This window comes from Pinus tabuliformis, chromosome 6 (assembly GCF_031772625.1).
Source record: "Pinus tabuliformis cultivar Carrire ecotype Pingquan chromosome 6, CPIR1, whole genome shotgun sequence".
Taxonomy (NCBI): Eukaryota; Viridiplantae; Streptophyta; class Pinopsida; order Pinales; family Pinaceae; genus Pinus; species Pinus tabuliformis.
The window spans coordinates 1,694,059,367-1,694,065,657 of NC_142292.1; the positions used below are offsets into that span (position 1 = coordinate 1,694,059,367).

Sequence of the window (6,291 nt, forward strand, 5' to 3'; positions counted from 1 at the left end):
ATCGTAAAGGAGCAATTAGAACAGTCTATGAAGGGGTTCCTTAATTGAGGCGTCCTCTAAAGGAGGTAGGTACCTTATTTTTTTTCAACCTTTGGCTTGGTTGGGGCACCATTACGAGAAAGTTGCCACTTCACAACTTGCATGCAAAAAACTTCATTAGCAAATTGGAAAAGAAACAACTTCACAAAACACAAATAAATCTTAGCATTTCTATTTCTTTCACTTTCAATGTGTTGGGTATGTGTTATATTTTTTGCATGTAGGCCCCATGTATTATACACTGATATGGGAATCCATATGAGTGATGCAGGTGTAAATATTGTGTTTGAAAGGAAAACCTACAGGTTAGTTCAAGAAGAAATGTTGTTGCTAAGGGGATTTCAAATTGGAAATCTATACAAACTATTGGGAAGCACTATCACTAATGGGTGTAATGGCTCCATTATTCATAAGGGTGGAAATGAATAAGACAAAACCCCTAGTGTCTATCAAGAGAAAATACAATGTTATGGCATCAAAGACGGAGGCATATTGGAGAGAAGATCCTACACAGTAAATGTATGGTTAAAGGTTTTTCTAATTGCATTATGGATATTTATTTCTACGAACAATGAATTTATGTAAAACAGAATTAAGATTCTCATTATGTGCTATAAAATCAAAGGGAACTTTAAAGTTAGTACATAGTGATATGTTTGGATCTATGCTTATTACATCATTACGTTAATTTGTGTATTATGTTTCATTCATAGAATATTTCTCAAGGAACACATTCATTTATTTCCTCTAGAAGAGACATGATGTCTTTAGTAAATTTAAGAGTTCAAGGCTCTTGTGGAGATTCAGACAGAGAAGAAAAATAAGGTTTTGAATATAGACGATGGTGGAGAGTTATATGTGAATAAATTCAAAGAATTTTGTAAGAAATGTAGTATAGAAAGGTAGAATACTACTCCATACACACCTCAATAGAATGGGTTACATAAAGGATGAACACATGGAAAATGCAAGAAGTTTGCTCAATGGTGTCGGGTTAAGACACGTATTCTAGGAGGAAGTTGATATTGCATGTTACTTGGTTAATTGGTCACCCTCTTCACATTGGTTGACATTAAGACTCCACAGTATGCATGGACTAGTAAGAAACCCTCTCAAACATATGATATTTTTTTGTTGTGATGTTTATGTACACGCTCCAAAGGAAAATAGGAGTATGTTGGATAATAATGTTTAAAAGTGTATTTTTATTGGTTATAAAGATGGTCTAAAAGGTTATAAGCTTTGGAATATAGAAACTAAAAAGGCTATTTATAATTGAGATGTTGTCTTTAGAGAAATCAAATATTTTGTGAAGCAAGAAGTCCTACCAAGAGAAAAATAATTAGAGAAAATAGAGTTTGAGCTTAAGGATGACAAATCAAACTTAGTAGAAGAATAGGAATAAGAATAACAACCTCATAGTCTAGTACTGGGGAGATTGATTAGGGAAATAAAGAAACCAGATAGGTATACTACACTTTATTTCCATTCTAGTGTGTTTTGTTTGTTATAGATGATGATCCCAAAACATTTAGGTAGGTTATGAATTCAGAGGATGGTAAATTGTGAAAAAAGGCCATGGTTGAAAAAATAGAATCCTTGCACAAAAATGAGGCTTGGGATCTATTTGAGTTTCCAACTAGAATAAATCTCATTGATAGCAGATGTTTTCTTAATAAGAAGTTGAATGCAAAAGGTGGAGAAGTATAGAGCTTGTTTAGTAGGAAAAGGTTATTCCATTGTATAGGGAATTAACTTTGGTGAAATTTTTTCTCCTATTTCCAAGTTAACTTCTATTAAATTTATTTTATTTGATGTTGCTAATTTTGATCTTGAAGTATAACATATGGATGTAAAGACAACATTCCAATATGGGGATCTCTACGAAGAAATCTACATGAAATGACTAGAAGGCTTTGTAGTGAAGGGAATGAAAGAACTAGTTTGCAAGCTAAAAAAGTCTTTGTATGGGTTAAAAAAATCTCCAATGATGTGGGATCAAAAGTTCAATATTTATTGGGACTTGTTTTTACAAGGAGCGAAGTGGATCACTATGTGTATCTCAAATTAGTCAGTGATCAATTAATTTACGTGGTCTTGCATGTGGATGATATGTTGTTGATGGACACAATAAGGAAATCGTCAAGAATGTGAAAACTCATTTGTATTCTAAATTTGACATGAAAATATCTTGGTACTACAAATTTTATTTTGAGCATGGCAATGAAAAGAGACTGAGCAAACATGAAACTCTCATTGAATCAAAGGAAATGTGTTGACTAAATATTGTTGAGGATTGATATGTAGGAATGTAAACAAGTCAAGTTCCATATTCCTATAGGTCAAAATTTATCCATAAATTAATGCTCCAATACATAGGAAGAGGAAGATGACATGTCCCATGTTCCCTGTGTTAGTGTTGTTGGAAATTTGATGTATGCAATTGTATATACTAGACCATACATTACATGTGCATTGGGAGTTTTGAGCAAATATATGTCAAAAACAAGGAAGGGGCATTAGGAAATTGTAAAGATGGTTTTCAAGTAGTTGTGTGGCACTAGATATTAGGGAAGTTTCTGGGAGGGAAGACATAGAGCAAACAAAGCATTGGGCATACATGGCTTTGTTGATGTAGACTAAGTTGGAAATCTAGATTGTAGAAGATCTAAAAGTGGTTGTGTGTTTAACCTATTTAGAGGAGAACTTTTATGTATAAGCACACAAGAAAGAAATTTGTATAGTTACAAAGATTTTTTTCAAGTATTAGGTTCTTACAAATTGTAAGGTTAAAATGTGACAGCCACACTGCAATATTTCTAGAAAAGAACTTGATGCCAACACATCCTTTGATTCTTCAATTTTTGCTATCCAAAAGTAACCTTGATTCGACTCCCTTGTTCGCACTTGGGTCTCCTAGTGGGAGGATCCCATATATTCCTTTCAAGGTTGTGGATCAAGGTTTAAATTTTAACTACTCCACCAGCACTTTCCAAACTCTTCCAACTCAATTATAGACATTCTCGTGATCCCCAAATTTTTAAGTCTTGAGCATCAGTGATTTGACAAATACTTCCCACAATACCTAGTACTATGATTTATTCTTTCAAATAGGTGTTTAGACAAATATCCTTGATGGTGTCAGGGGACCTAGCACTACTTAAACCCATTTTTAAACACTAGCATTACAGGAAATGTTAAGATGTTGCTAGAATTTTGTTTATTAAAAGATTTAACAAATCAATTCCTGGTTCCAATCCCATCCATCATACAATTAAACAAAAGTACATGGTCGCACATAGAATCACAAATCAAGCATCTCCCATCAAATTTCTTTTATAAAATTAACCTACGACAATTTTTGTCTACTTTCACAAATGATTTAATACATCTATTCAATGTAATTTGGAGAGATTATATCATACTGGAATTTATTAAAGATACAATATAATGTGGAGGGGATATTTTCCTTTATCCCACTTGTCTGATAAACAAGGCATCAATTTACAGCTAACAGCTCTATCAATTATTGAGTTGTGACTTCAATTTTATCCACTATTGGACACTTATTTGATTGGTGCTTGAATTTTACTACTTCTTCATCAACCCTCAGATCTAATGGATGACCCCATATTCATCATTGATTAACAGAACATCAAAAATTGATTCACTCTGTCACTTGACAGAGATCTATCTTGATATAAATAATGAATATATAGAAATTATATCAGTGACTTGCTAAGGAGATAGACATCGAGAATCATACCTCTCCTTTAGCATTTATGTTACTGGTTCTTTTGATAGATGGAACAATCACACGAACAAGCATTTGTTAAATGACTAAGAAATGGATATGAACCCCATTCACTTCATAATTTACTCTTGTCGAATGTGCGTTGCTTGAATCCTTTTCTTCTAACGACTTAAGGTTTCCACATTGTTTTGTAGTTCCAATCTCCGTTGTTTCTTAATATCATTCATATTCCACAATGTACCACAAAGATAATGGTTTCACAAACAATGGCATGGAAAATCTTTCTTGACGAAATCTAGGTGCATTTTTTTGTTCATCAGTCTCATCCTTCAGCAGGGGCCATGCTAATATTCTTTGTATCATTCCAATTTTGTTAGATGTCTCTATTAAAAAAAGACACATTATTTAAGATAAAATCCTAACATTTATTTACTACAAATTTACCCTAATTTCATGCATACTCCATAAACACATTCATCCATACAATTTAATTCTCAAACCAAGCTCCCCGGATGCGGGTGTCACCGGGCATGGCGTGCCACATGCTCAGCATGTGCCGCCACGTGAAGAGCGAAGGGAGTTAATGTCCAGGGCCGCCGAAATGTTAAGAAGGGGGAGGCGTGGCAGAGATCTTTATGGCGACGCTGGGAACGATGGAGAGCCCGCAGCGGGAATTCAATGCCTGCAAATCCCAAGAGAATGAATGCAAGGTTAAATGGGAAAGAATGTTGCTGCTCAGGGCTCAGAGAGCCAAGCCAGCAACACAGAGTTCTGAGGGCAGAAGGAACGCATCTGAGGCAGGAGGTGAAGGCGTTCACCTGGGCGACGTTTGCTTCTTGCTGGCTCATCCTGTGCGTGGTACCTGGGCAATTGAACTCGGCTTTGTTTGGAGTTGGGGACGGCACTCAGGCAGCAGAAAGAGTTGGGATTTCAAACCCACAAGTTCGTTCTTGGAGCAATTTGAAGGAATCGTGGAAATCATGGCGCGACTGCGGGAGAGACAGCCGAGCAGGAGGGGACCTGGACGCGGGACATCTTCTCGCACCCCTGCAGCAGATGAACACCATCACTGTTGCTGCTGCTACTGCTACAGGAGGGCGGGAGCCTTACCAGTTCCAGCCAATCAGTTCTTGGAGGTGGGCAGCTCCAGTGAAGGTGAGCCCGTGCTTCCAGCTTTCGGCTCAGTTGTTTTCACATTGGGCAGCTCGCAGGGAAACACAGGCATCAATGCGCATATATCAGTCCTCTTTACGAAGGTTCCGGAGGAGAACGACAAGGGAAAGCAACCGGTTTCGGCTGAGATGCCTCCTGAAGGCAATAGCGAGGATAGTCCAGTGCTGCAACCTCCAATTGAAAAGGGCAAGCCAGGGAAGGAGCCGCAGCAAGCCCCTCCTCAGCCTCCAGAGCAGATTCCGCCGGCCACTGAGAAGGATCCCTGGGCAATGTGGGCTGGTGTTCCTGAAGGCCAAGGATGGTGCTATATCATTGAGGAAGAGCCTGAAGACTAATCCTCAGAGGCACTCTCTGGTTTACTTCTCTCGCTATGTTTGTATGCTTTTAGTTCTTTTTCATACTCTATGTCCATCTGTTATGTGTCATGGCAAGGTCCACTATGAGTCTTTTTGCTGGACGCCCCTGTGCGGGCTGCTAAACTACTGTCTAAGTTCAAGTCTGTGTCAGATGTTTTGGTTTATCTTGGAGGTGATGCCCCTGCGTGGGCAAATTCTGTGTCAAGCAAGGTCTTCCAAGGTGCCACAGTTGGCCCTGGACAAACTGTTTTTCTGCATGTAATGTTACCTGTATATAATATAATCGATTAGCTAGTTTTACTGAGAAAAAAAAAAATGCTCAAACCAAGCTTAAATCTAATCAAATTTACCTCCACAACTGTACAATGAATTTCCAACTCCTCCTATAGCAAATTCACAATTTTAGTTGCAATTTCAATCTTCCTAGTTAATCATCGAAACCCATAATTTGCTAGAGCTGATTATTCACGTGCAATCACCTTTTAATCCTTACTCTTGATTTCATTCATAAAATCAAATAATCATCCACATAGCATAACACACCGGGGAGAAAAATGATCCAAGTGGATGTTGGTGGCCACCCACCTATCCCATTTGGACACCCACAACTGTCTCTTTCAGTTTTTCAGTTTCCTTAATTATAGCATAGTTTACTATTTTTAGCAGTTTTTCGGGTCCTAAACTTCCGGAGCCGTTTTGAGGCCCTAAACGACGTTTTTTGGGAAATCCACCGCCAGCGATTTTTTTGATAAAAATTGTCTTTTTCGTCGTAGTCCTCGGAGAGATCTTTCCAACGGGCTATCATGCGCGTCAAACGGAGATAATACGACCAATTCGCGACCCCAGGAAGTTGGCTGTCCAACTCACCCCAAAACGGGGCCCACAATTTGGCATTTCATCTTCTAGGGTTAGGTTTTGGAATGTGAAGGGTTTTCCATTGTTTCTGAACAATAAATAGGCCCTCGAGCC

At 37.9% G+C, this 6,291-nt stretch overlaps 1 non-coding gene across 1 annotated transcript; it reads right to left on the reverse strand.

Annotated features, from left to right (window-relative positions):
- Nucleotides 1–4,083: 4,083 nt before the first annotated feature.
- On the reverse strand, nucleotides 4,084–4,191 carry LOC149265494 (U6 spliceosomal RNA). Its single transcript, XR_016261264.1, has one exon. It is a non-coding gene; the product is annotated as a U6 spliceosomal RNA (small nuclear RNA).
- Between the last annotated feature and the right edge of the window lie 2,100 nt (nucleotides 4,192–6,291).